Source organism: Silene latifolia, chromosome 5 (assembly GCF_048544455.1).
Source record: "Silene latifolia isolate original U9 population chromosome 5, ASM4854445v1, whole genome shotgun sequence".
NCBI classification, from domain to species: Eukaryota; Viridiplantae; Streptophyta; class Magnoliopsida; order Caryophyllales; family Caryophyllaceae; genus Silene; species Silene latifolia.
The window spans coordinates 7,846,320-7,859,800 of NC_133530.1; the positions used below are offsets into that span (position 1 = coordinate 7,846,320).

General features: G+C 33.4%; 1 long non-coding RNA gene across 2 annotated transcripts; it reads right to left on the bottom strand.

Moving 5' to 3' along the window:
* Positions 1 to 607: 607 nt before the first annotated feature.
* LOC141656594 (uncharacterized) lies at positions 608 to 2,863 on the bottom strand. 2 transcript variants are annotated; one of them, XR_012548538.1, is made up of 5 exons: positions 2,646 to 2,863; positions 2,412 to 2,548; positions 2,014 to 2,101; positions 1,819 to 1,896; positions 608 to 693 (listed from the first exon to the last, which is right to left on the bottom strand). It is a non-coding gene; the product is annotated as an uncharacterized LOC141656594 (long non-coding RNA). The 2 variants fall into 2 exon arrangements; XR_012548537.1 differs by having other exon boundaries at positions 614 to 1,896; positions 2,646 to 2,853.
* Between the last annotated feature and the right edge of the window lie 10,618 nt (positions 2,864 to 13,481).

Below are 13,481 nucleotides of genomic sequence, written 5' to 3' on the forward strand. Positions count from 1 at the left end.
ACTATAATTAGAATTTCATGAAAGGAGAAATAAAATAAGGGAGAAAGTCGACCTAATCAAAGAAGACATACCTCACGCATTGAATTCACATGGACAATATCTTTCACATCTTATACCATCTACAATCTGAACAAAAAAAACGTGTACAAGATAAGCAAAAGCTTGGGGAAGCTAAACAAAATATAATTGAGTTGCTTTATCAGAAATCTACATACAATCCTGCAAAATATCAAATCGAAACATTGAAATCAATTATATTGGCCTAAGAACATCTCACGCCAGTACTAACTAGGTTTAGCGGCCAGGTTTTATACCACGAACAATATCCCGAGCCTCTCATACAAATGTTATTTCTCTAAAAGCAGGTAAGGTGCACGTAATTATCTCAACTAAGTAGCTAATAAGAGTCAATTTACATAATTAAGTAGACAATCTTTAACTCATAGAAGAGCATCAGAAGATATAAATGACAATTTTACAGCAGGCGGAAAACAGTAGGGGTGTATATTAGTCATGCAAAAAATAATCTGGCTGCCACAAACATCGATAAAATAGAAATGCTCAAGCACATGGAAGCTAATTAACAAACAATAAAAAAAATATAATACCTCAAGATGTAAAAATGTTCCTATTTTTACAAGATTTCCCCAACGAGTGATCCACATTCAAGCTTTTCAAACTTGCAGCACATTCCTGTAAATGAAAACTAAGCAGTTACTCCTTTTCATGGAACACACATGACTAGTAATGTTTACGGATCACATACAGTATTACATTTGTAGTTTTAAAGAGAATATGGCCAAATAAAATCGAATTGCTTAAAATAGAACGGAACCAATTGTAGCCATAGTAAGGTAGGGGTTCAAATTTCAAACCAATATTTGTAGAAATTAAAAAACTGTGGTAGTCAATCTACCTAATTTGTGTCATATTAAGAACACCCATTTAGAAAAATCCAAATGTTCAGTCTGCTTCGCCCTTCCCCTTGTAAACTTTGCACAAATACAATGTTCAATTAACATTAGAGAAGTCATAATCCAAAACTAAAGGTAACATCCTATATCTAGAAATTTTTAATCATGATCTCGATTTTAAAAGCCCTTAAAATGGGACCCCAATTCAAAGCAGTTAGAACATAATCTTAATTTAATGCCCAGAAGTTAGTTAAGAAATCAAACACGAGATTCTTATTAAGTTTACTCCATAACTTAGATGAAAAGATGATACTTGCCAACACAGCCAATTCATCAAAAAGCACCGAATAAATCAGTTAAGTGGAAAGAGTCACAAAATTACATCAGAAAACCAAGTCATTGATTAAGAACACCAAGGTAATGAACAACCCAACCAATCAACTAAAAAATACGCAAGCAACAATTCAAATTGGAGAAACTTAAAAAAATTAAACAATCCACTAAAGGGATACAGATCGAACATATTTACCCTGTTTAAGCCATCCTACTAGCTACAAGATACTTCAAATGGGATCCTCAATCTTAGCTTTGTGATTTAGCATGGATCTATCAACATTTTTAAGATACACATACTGGCATACCTCTCTTTCAATATATTATCTTTATCTCTTAGCACGGGTCAAGAGGATAGAGAGAGCAGTTTGTGTTTGACAGTCAGTAATTTTTACAACTTTAACTCTAAAAAAGTGTTAGAGAAGTAAGATATGTGTATTTTAATAAGACAATAATTATTTACTTGCTTCCATTCGCAAACTAATATAAACATATACACATAAACTAGAAAGCCCATTAGATAAAGAGTAAAGACAAAAGAGAAATAGGCACACATAAAAAACACGTAAACCTTTTTCAGTTGTTCTTCTAATTCGTCATTTTGCTTCTTAAGTGCAGCTACATGGCTCCTATCTCCTGGCGAGACCAACTAGCATTTAGATATTTAAGTACAAAATTAGCCAAACTGGAAGAAATTGCACATGGCCAAAGAAAATTAGATTATCAGCACTTAACAAGTGATTATTTATTGAACTATAAGAATTACCTTCTCCGTTCCACTAACTTCAAACTCTTTAGACACAAGGAATGTTAGAGCCTCATCATGTTCAGTTCTGTTAAGATGAAACAATACACTGCAACCAACGATATATGCATTTAGCGATAAGAGAATAAGTATCCTTGTTTTCCACTTACAAGTATCCAATGGTGGGCTCAAATCTAAATAAGTTCCAGCAAACTATATACCCAAATCGTCTAATTTAACATCAAATCAAATAATCCAAGAATCCCTAAATATTACAAACCCTACTTAATCTGTATTTTGACATTAGAGAATCTATTACTAAACATTATAGCAACAAAACAAGTCTAATTTAAGTAGAAAGGAGTAATTTAACCATTAAATAACAACAACTAACCATAAAAATTGAATTTAAACCAAACCTTGTAAAATTAAAGAATGGGAAATAGGAATTGACATTCAATGAAGCACGGTTGGCTGCAAATAATGGCGTAGGTAGATTGGTAACGACGACGTGAAACTCAGATGGCGGCAAGTAGCGATGGCGTCATGTATAGATCTGGAAAAAAATGGTTAAAATCGAAACTCAAAGTTAAGAACTTTATTTGAATCTAATATGAAGATCCCCAATTAAATGTCAAAATAAGAACAATTACACGGGGAGATAAGAAAGAGAGCAGGAAAGACGGAATCAGAAGGGAGAGAGAAGAAGACGTTTCGAGATCCGACATCTGTTTCCCTTACTTTAGAAGATGAAGCTAAGATTTGGTGGTTTAAAACTTTTATTGCTCTCATTAGGTTATTTTTTTTGTCTTAATTATGAGCGGGTCTCTTAAAATTTCACCCCTCTAAATATTTAATAATTCATTTTACCCAATAAGATGGCTCGACGCTTTTGGAAGCGTCGGCACCGAAGCGTCATGATAGCAAGGGATTTGTAGTAGTGATCCATCGGATATCCATACTTTTAAATTTACTTTAAAATTAAGTTTGAAACACGATTATATTCATAGTCTTACATGATGATTTTCTTTAGTATTCTGTCATAAAATTTAAGTATCACCTAGATATTTCTCTAATATTTTAAACGTTAATTAAGTTGTTATATCAAATAAAATTTTATTTTCTCCAAATTATACTAGAAAACTATAGTTTCGGATCGGATCGGATATCCAAATGTTTTAATTCTAATATCCATATCCAAACCAAAACCAAAGATTTCGGATCAGATATCCAAACCAAACTTAACTTTTGGATCGGATATCCAAACATTCGGATCGGATACGGATCGGATATCGGATCAGTTTGGATAATCGGATTTTTTGCTCTGCCCTAATTGCTAAGATATGAGACAAAAATGTTACGTTAATAATAAGCTACTAATGTGTAATAAGCCTTTAACTTTTCACAAATTCTTATTTCAGACCGTTATATCCGTCTAAAATGGTCAGACGAATACCATTTTCTCTCACAAAAAACCCATTTAAGGTGTGAGTGAGAAAGCACATGGGGGTGTCACACCACTCATGTGCTTCTCACTTGTTAGAGGTCTTATTGCGGTCTAAAATAAGGCCGTCTTAAGCAAGACGGACTGTAAACTTTTGGAGGTTATCCTTTTCACATGTTGTACCTTATCTTCATAATTAAATACAATATCACATACATACATACTATTATTAGATTTGACTACTTAAGTGAGTGATCATATATAGTGACAATTTGCAAATTATTAATACATAATTAACTCAATTTAATATTGTTTTGAAGCATCTACTTTAAGAGTTTAGATTGAGTAGGGGCAATTAAAAATGAATGGAAATAAATAAAGAAGGATGACAAAGGATCCTCATCATAGTCATCAAGGTCTTTCCACGTGAATGTCGGCCGGCGGCACGTCGACGGATTAGTGGAGAATTTTGAACTAATCCAACTCATTTGGTTCGTGTACATGCTTATTTTAAATAAATTAAATTGACGTTCTCTATATGTCGGAGTCAATTTTATACTACGTCTGTTCTGTATATATATATAAATTGTATTTTAAGCAAATGTATAAAATTGACTTGAATGGAATGAATACTCTCTTTCGAACTTTATAAGATTTTATTTCTTCCCTTTTAGTCTAGGTAACGAGTTATTTTTTAAAAAATCGTCATTGATAATTTACTCTAAAATTATCATTTTATTATTTTTTTCACCTAAAAATGGCATTGGGTGCAAATCATAACCTGAGCTATTAATTTGGGTGTAATTTTAAAAAAAAAAAAATTGAGGTGGGAGTAAGTGTAAAAAAGTGGATTAAGTGGGTGTAATTGATCATTTACTCTAAAATTAATAATTATATACTCTCTTTAACCCTAGATAACGAAAATACATATTTTCTTTTCTTTTTTAGTTACATTCTATTCTATTTAATTATATATTACTAAAGAATAATACTGTATAAGAGTTCTATATTAATTGTCGGTTAAAATGTACGATAACATGGTATCAAAGAATTTAGTGAGAGAGAACTCCTTATTGAGGCTTCTATTTAAAGCTTTTTGATTATTATGTTGTAATATCCTCAACATAAATTAAACCCTATTTTGACCCTTTGAAAATAAACAAGGTGCACGTGCCGCCCAAAAAGTACGACGACGGATGCCGGCTGCTTGATATTTATCGTTGAAAGGCGAAGAAACTACGTACAATACACAAATATGAGATAACCTACAAATTAAGAGTCAATAAAATGCGTTTTGAAAAGTTGTAAGATCCTCTCATGCAACAAACTTCCTTCCTAATTTAATTGACTAGTAATTTTGACACATTTTATGACCAAATACAAACGGAATGAATGACTCCTCATCAAAAGTTCATACTCCGTACTTTATTTGTCATCATCCAATATATATACTATTACAAATAACGTTTTGTTTATGCTCTAAAGAAGAAGTGTTTTGAGTTAGTCCAACCAGACTAACCAAGCCATGATCTGAGCGAGTTTTTTGAAAAACAATTTTACAAAATAACTGTTTAAAAAAAAATATAGGTAATATTACCGTTTCGGCCCTAATTAGAATTTGATCCTACCTTTGTCCTTAGTCCAAAGTAATAATTGAAGATTGAATTATGTAGTAGATCCAAGTAGTTTTATTAACACGGTTTGGAACAAAGCCGTTACTTTTGCCAACGACTTACAGTTAGAGTCATTGCATGAAACATCATCCTTAACCCTTTACTTGATATTTGCAGAAGTCGCTATTTCAAACAACGGCTTTGCTCTATGTTGTGGTGACAGCCAAAGGCTTACGACCTGGCCTTGATTTGTTTGAAAAAATAAAAAACAAAATCAAAGCTTTATAAAACCCTTTTCCAACTTAGGTTTTGTTTGGCAAAACTACGCGAAAAAGAAATTTGAATCCTTGAAAAGGTAGCTAAAAACGAAAAATGGCGAATCGAACCCGAAAAGGTGAATCGATAAGGAAATTTGAAAATTATGGTGATAAGGAATCGATTATATAAAAATGTGTTTGGCAAACTAATTGAAAAAGGTAGGAAATGATTTTGGTAAAATGACGTAAAAAGGATATGAAAATTATTTAATATTATAGAATAAAGGGGTAAAAAATGGAAAATAAGTCATTTAGTGCGACTGATTTCTCAAATGCTACCCGAGGAGAAGATTTCATTTCAGTGCGACCTTATTTCACCAAATAAGCTACTTGCCAAACACTTGCAAAAAAATCAGGTAGCTGAAATTTTGGTCAAATAAGCTACTTTGGTCAAATAAACTACCTAAAATATCGTGTTAAACAAAGCCTTACTTTAAATCTCCAAAAGCTCATTACTTTGATTTGGTACATCGTCAAACAAAAAAAAAGTTGTAGGACAAAAGCAAATAAATATATTTATCAATCATCACATGGAAGATGTTCATTTGTCTCATGTATATATTACCTAGAATACTATTAGTCTTATTTCATTCGTAGGACAATTTAGTTTTTTTTTTTTTTTTTTTTTTTCACATGTATTATTTGTAGACAAATTGTTAAGATAGAGCATAAGAGAGTATTTCATAAGGCAATTGTATTATTGATAGTTGTGATCTCATGAGAATACATGGACGATATATATAATAGACGACGATAATCTAAACCTAGACGGTAGCCGTCGTAACTTGTAACCTAACCCTAATGATAGTCGGCCCTAATGGGCCTTATATCCTAATACCCTCCCGCAATCGTAAAGGCAGTACATAGTATGAACTTTACGATTGGAGAATTACAATAAAATCATAATCAATAAAAAAAACGTCTTCATCTCGATCTTTCTTCATAAAACTTCTCATCTTCACAAGGTGGTAAGGGGTACGTATAGGACTCGTCAGACAACTTTCATTGCGTATAGGACTCGCCAGACAATTTTTATTGCGTAACTCGCCAGTTTTTCAGTGCGTAACTCGCCAGTATTTTTCAAGTGCGTAACTCGCCAGTTTTTCAGTGCGTAACTCGCCAGTTTTTTTCTTTTGTACCACCTCGATCAAAATTGAAGAATTTGATTAAATTCAAAGAAGAAGAGTTATTTGGTAGATTAATTTGGTTTTTCCCTATTTTGTCATAGGTTGTAGGTAATTATAAGATGGATGATTGGATGTGGATGTCAATGACTTCTGGAAACTATCAACGAAGTTTATGAGGGAGGATGAACATTTTTTTTTTGATTGAGAAAATCATTCTACGGTGCCATCGTGAAAATCCCCTACTGGTGGGTGTAAATTTTCGGTCACCCACCGGTAAGAAAGCAGAAGCGGTTTTTTTTAGAGTCCTCAAGAAAGAGGCTCTGATACCATGTTAAGATAGAGCATAAGAGAGTATTTCATAAGGCAATTGTATTATTGATAGTTGTGATCTCATGAGAATACATGGACGATATATATAATAGACGACGATAATCTAAACCTAGACGGTAGCCGTCGTAACTTGTAACCTAACCCTAATGATAGTCGGCCCTAATGGGCCTTATATCCTAATACAAATATATATTGAGAAGCTTCTTAAAAAATTAAAAAAATAATGAAAAATCTTATCCACAAAAGACCATTGATCCTTAAAAACTGCATACCAAAAGCATAACCCTAATGTTACTAAATACAATTAAGGTCTTAATCACCGGATTACTTTCAACATAAACAAGTTGTAAAAATAGAATATAAAAAGGTTGGCCAACATTATTTAATTAGTAGAATTAGTTAAAGTGTTTGGTAATTAATAGGATAAGGCTCGGTTTACCAAACGGTAAAAGCAAATTTATAATAATAACGGATAATGTTAGCAGAATACACTTAATTAGCAGATTTAAGTAGTAGGTTTGACTGTTTGAATATCAAATTGAATTAGCAGAAGTCAGTTAGGGTGTATGGTAAATATGTAATACCCCGAATAAAATTAATTTTAAGATATATATAATAATAGGACCATTAGAGACTTTATAGACTAAGCTCGTATATTTTTCTGTATACAGGTAGACGGCTCCATTTTAGTATATTTGTCTAAAAGTATATGAGTCGGAACCGTTACGATTTTTCTACTTTATTAGATAGTTATGAAAAAAGAAAAAAAAAATTCTATACAAACTACACGTGGGGTGGGGAGGGGATGACTCACCTACACTAAGGGGTCGTTTGGTTGCATGTAGGAAGTTGCATTGCCTAGGAAGTGATAAATCACATGATTTTAAAATTCATGTGAATTAGGAAAAGTTGTTTGGTTGCATAAAGGAAATGCAATTCATGTAGGCATTCCCACTTACCTAGGGGGACCTAGGTAAGCAACTTCCTCCATTATGGAGGAATTAGAGTTCCTAGGCAATTCTATTTCATGTGAATTGGGGTAACCAAACAAGTTACCCATTTTGCAATTCACATGAATTAGAATTCCTGTGTTATTTAATGGGTAACCAAACAACCTCTAAGCATCCTTACCCATTAAATTTAAGACCACACAGGAAAATTGTGTTTTGCTCTGGACGCACAAAAAGAAAGAATATGAAAGAAACGCAATAGTTGGCATCCCGATCATTCCTCACAAAGAACCAATTTAATTTATATATATATATATATATATATATATATATATATATATATATATATATATATATATATATATATATATATATATATATATATATATATATATATATATATATATATATATATATATATATATATATATATATATATATATATATATATATATATATATATATATACGGTATGATTTTAGGACCCTTCGTCGATATAAGTAATTGTTTACATTTGAAATAAGAGATTAGAAATAATTGGTTATATTAGTTTTACGGTTAGTTTCGTCTTATGATTGTTATACTGCTCACATGTTATATTAGTTACCGTCTTATGGATATGTGACTGTGATAGAGTGGTTGTTGTTGTCATATTGTATAATTGTCCAATTGTAGCATTCGAGATACGATTATTGATTTGAGGTGACATTATTATATAACTTGTGTACACATGAGGGGCGTTGGCCCCAGGGGTAGTAGCTCCAGAAGCGTTGGTTCCATATATATAAACCGAGGGACATTGGCCCTACGAGCGTTGGCTCAATATATAAACTGAGGGGCGTTGGCCCATGGGAAATAATTATTACCTTGTGTACATGGAGGTGGGTCTTAGACCCGGTGGGAGTTTTACTCCGTAATGTCTATATATCTTCAGTAATGGTATACCGACATTAGTGTCATATGAATATATATATATCCTGTTGGTATGGTAGTCATATAATGTTTTTGGGATATCGGGTTGGTCCCTGACAAGTAATACTTGTATTCTGGTAAGTATTGTATTGGGTAATATGGTAAAAAAGGAGAATTTATGAATATAATAATTACATAAGGCCGGTGGAGGGAACTGGAGTCATACTCAGCCTGTGGTTGGCTGATTCCGTTATTTTCACTCTTTTTCAAGTACAAGTATCGGGGAATGTCAAGTGTGAGGATTTGACATTATAGAAGATAATAAGTATAAGTTGTAAATAGTTTTAAGCTTTAATAGTTTATTTATTTTAATTGTTTAGCCTTGTATTCTTCGAAGGGGGAATACAACGGTGACGCCCTTGTAATTCCGCTGTTGTCTATTGTTAATAAAAGAGTTATTATGAGCTGCCTGCTTGTGTTTCGGGGCGTTGCAAAATACTATTGTAGATTATATGATAATTAGATTGTTTTCATGCATAAATTGAATATGCTGTTATTAGCAGCATATTCAAAAATAGTAGATTTCGACCAAATATGTTATCGCCTTATCGAAATATATCGTTTATCAAACACTTGAAATTAATAGATCAACTAGTTTGAATGCTCGTGCGTTGCAACTGGGTAATTAACTTATTTATAATGTAAAAAAAAAAGTTTTATAAGGGTTTAATGTTTACATTCTATGTCTAATGATTTGTTTACATATTATTAAAATATCTCTTTCAAAAAAAATAAAAGATTAATATATAAGTGGGCTAACTCTTATTTATAATCATATAATCACCCCACCTTATACTAATCTTTCGATGTGGGACAATTTTACTATTTATAAGTTATATATTCACCAAACTTGGATTATTTTTCTGACGTGGGATAATTCTACTATTTATACGTAGTATATATTCATCAAATCTGCATTATTTTTCAATGTGTTTCATGTATCTCAGCTGCGCAAGTATGTGAGTGATCCGTCACATGTGTTAGAGGCAGAGAGCATAGAGCTAGATGAGTCATTGTCTTACCTTGAGGTGCCTAAGCAGATTCTTGACCGGAAGGTTAGGAAGACTAGACATGGCGAGACAGTCTTGTTTAAGATCCTTTGGTCCAATCATGAGGTTGAGGAAGCTACATGGGAGGCAGAGGAGGCCATGAGAGAGCGTTACCCGTTCCTTTTTGATCAGGTATGTATGGTTACGGGGACGTAACCTTGTTTCTTTTAGGGGGGTAGGAGATGATCGCGAAGAGTTTTTGCATCTTTCTTAAGTTGTTTTGGTATAGTTAGTAGTGGTTGAGTCGGGTTGAGTTTGGTTGGTAGTATGTGTCGGAGTTTTTATGTTGCATTTTGTTTTGGTTGTTGTGTCGGGAGTGTGGTAGTATGTTTTTATTTTCTTGTTATTTGAATTTCGGGGACGAAGTTCTTTTTAAGAATGGAACACTGTAATACTACGGCTTTATGAGTCTCTGGGTACTCTATCGAGTGGGCCTTACTCTGTCGAGTAAGGATGTTTTAATTTTAGAAACAGTATTCTGTCTGTAGGGTACTCGATCGAGTAGCCTGGGTACTCGATCGAGTAAGTGGCACTCAATCGAGTACGTCAGTTACTCGATCGAGTAGCTCGGTTAGCGGGTGATAATTCGACGGGTTTTGTTAATAACACGGATTAATATATAAATCTTTCTGTCACCTTCATAATACACTTTTACAAACCTAATAACTTTAAAAAGGAGATTCAACCTACGTTTTTCGCATCATCCGTGTTATTGACAAATCCCGGAGCTTGAGAGGTCGGATTTCATCGTTCTTTACATCCTTGTGATCCTTGCGTCGAGGGTAAGATCTACGTACCAATTTTATAGTAATTAGTTAAGTTTGTTTAAACCCTAATTTGGGGGATTGGGGGTTTTTGTTGGTTATTGTATTGTTAGTAATTATATGATTGTATGTTAGGAGGAGGATTCGTAGAAGAGAGATTTTGATATAGCTGTTGAGATCGTCTGCTTGTGTTGCATTCCAGGTAGGGTTTCCCTACTCAGTATTAGTCACATAATGTGTTGGTTGTTGGTTGTGGTTGTTGTATAGTATCATACTCGTATTGTGACGGTCGTTGGAATTGGTTACTGTTGATGATTGTGATTGTTTGTATTTATCTGTGTTTTTCGGGGTGCGTCCCTGGCTGAGTGAAGTCACTTGCGGGAGTGGCTTCACGCCCATTATTCGCCTTCTGTGGAACCCGCCACATAAGGGATGTTCACATTAATTTATTTGAGTTTATCGCTCAATGGAGATGAGCGTGGCTTAGGTGGGAACGGATGCGGTCCCCCACTGGCGGTGTGGAGTAACCTGTTGCGATGGGTACTCTGGCAGGGCTACACACTTTAGTGTGTAGTCAGTGATGAGGAGTTGATTTTGGAGTTTGGGTTATGTGACGATTGAGCTGTGTTGGTTTCTGGCTTTTTGTTATTATATATATATATATATTTGTGTGATTAGTACTGACCCCGTCTTTGTTTTGAAAAACTGTGGTGATCCATTCGGGGATGGTGAGTAGGTATGAGTCGAGACATATGGGCTGGCTGGGATGTGTCACCACGAGATGATAGAGTCTTCCGCTGTAGTTTTGAGTAGTTGTTAGACATTTGGTTTTGAGAACATGTATACATATTTTATTACTTTGGTTTTTGGATTGTAATTACCTAAACTTTATACTATCTAAGTATTGTTTCTTTATCGTCTTTTGATGATCATTGCCTCGGAAAACCGAGATGGTAAGATTCTTATACCTGAGTGGTCCTGGTAAGGTACTTGAAGTATGGGGTGTCACAATTTGACATTATAGAAGATAATAAGTATAAGTTGTAAATAGTTTTAAGCTTTAATAGTTTATTTATTTTAATTGTTTAGCCTTGTATTCTCCGAAGGGGGAATACGGCGGTGACACCCTTGTAATTCCGCTGCTGTCTATTGTTTATAAAAGAGTCATTATGAGCTGCCTGCTTGGGTTTCGGGGCGTTACAAAATACTACTGTAGCTTATTTTATAATTAGATTGTTATCATGCATAAATTGAATATGCTGTTATTAGCAGCATTGTAACACCCCGTAAATTTGAAGACCTTTATTATATTTTAAAAGTAATATTTTAATCTATTTTAATTTAACGGAAAATTCACATGCTACCCTCGAACTTTGTCATTTTGTATGTGGTATCCAACCTTTTAAGTTTGTATACATAATACCCTTCATGTTTGATTTTCATACACAACATACCCTTTTTGTCGCTATAAAAAAAAATCAATTGCGTATAAGTCCTAGACCGTAATTCAGAATCAACCAATTTTTTTTTCTAAAATGATTATCTCGTCATAATGTACGATTTAAGGAAAAAAAATTATCGGATGACATTTTATAGGGATTTTTTTAACGAAAATCTCAAATCAACCATATCTTCGATCTTAAATTTCCGAATGACCATTTTCGTTTTATCAATTTTTAGATCTCAAAAAGCTAATCAATTTGAAAAAAAATTAGCCAATTCAGATTTCTGGTATTCTCCGAAGGGGGAATACAACGGTGACGCCCTTGTAATTCCGCTGCTGTCTATTGTTAATAAAAGAGTTATTGTGAGCTGCCTGCTTGTGTTTCGGGGCGTTGCAAAATACTATTGTAGATTATATGATAATTAGATTGTTTTCATGCATAAATTGAATATGCTGTTATTAGCAGCATATTCAAAAATAGTAGATTTCGACCAAATATGTTATCGCCTTATCGAAATATATCGTTTATCAAACACTTGAAATTAATAGATCAACTAGTTTGAATGCCCGTGCGTTGCAACTGGGTAATTAACTTATTTATAATGTAAAAAAAAAGCTTTATAAGGGTTTAATGTTTACATTCTATGTCTAATGATTTGTTTACATATTATTAAAATATCTCTTTAAAAAAAAATAAAAGATTAATATATACGTGGGCTAACTCTTATTTATAATCATATAATCACCCCACCTTATACTAATCATTCGATGTGAGACAATTCTACTATTTATAAGTAATATATTCACCAAACTTGGATTATTTTTCTGACGTGGGGACAATTCAACTATTTATACGTAGTATATATATTCATCAAATCTGCATTATTTTTCAATGTGTGACAAATAACATACTCAGAATTACACCATATTTTTTGCACTTAGTTCGACATCTAACCAGATCCCGAATACCAAATACGAACAATTGTTACTCACTATTGTTGGATTTGGACTTTCATTAGTCGGTTTTCTTGTTTATGAAAACGGGTTGAATGTGACCAGTAAAGCCCACAACAGTTATATGATCCATTGGGCCTAGATCTGTCTCAGTCAGTACGGTTAAGTACATAGTGTGATGGTAATGAGAAGTGTAGGGCCTGTTTATTATACAGTGGGCAGCCTGATGGGCGAGGGGGGGGGGGGGCAAATACAGTTATATTATTATGGCTAAGTCTCTCTTCCTGTCTAGAATACCTCTAACCTATATAAATAGGTTATTGAGTTGACATGCCCCATTGATTGTCATCATAAGGAAACCTAGAAGAGGGAGGAGAAGATCCTAGTATACTAATCATCTTATTACTTATTATTATTGTACGCTCCAGACGATCTGACTGTTGTTTCCACTAAAGGTATGTACCCTATACAATATGCACTACTACAGATACAGGCTATAACAACGGTTAAAACTCGTTGCTATAT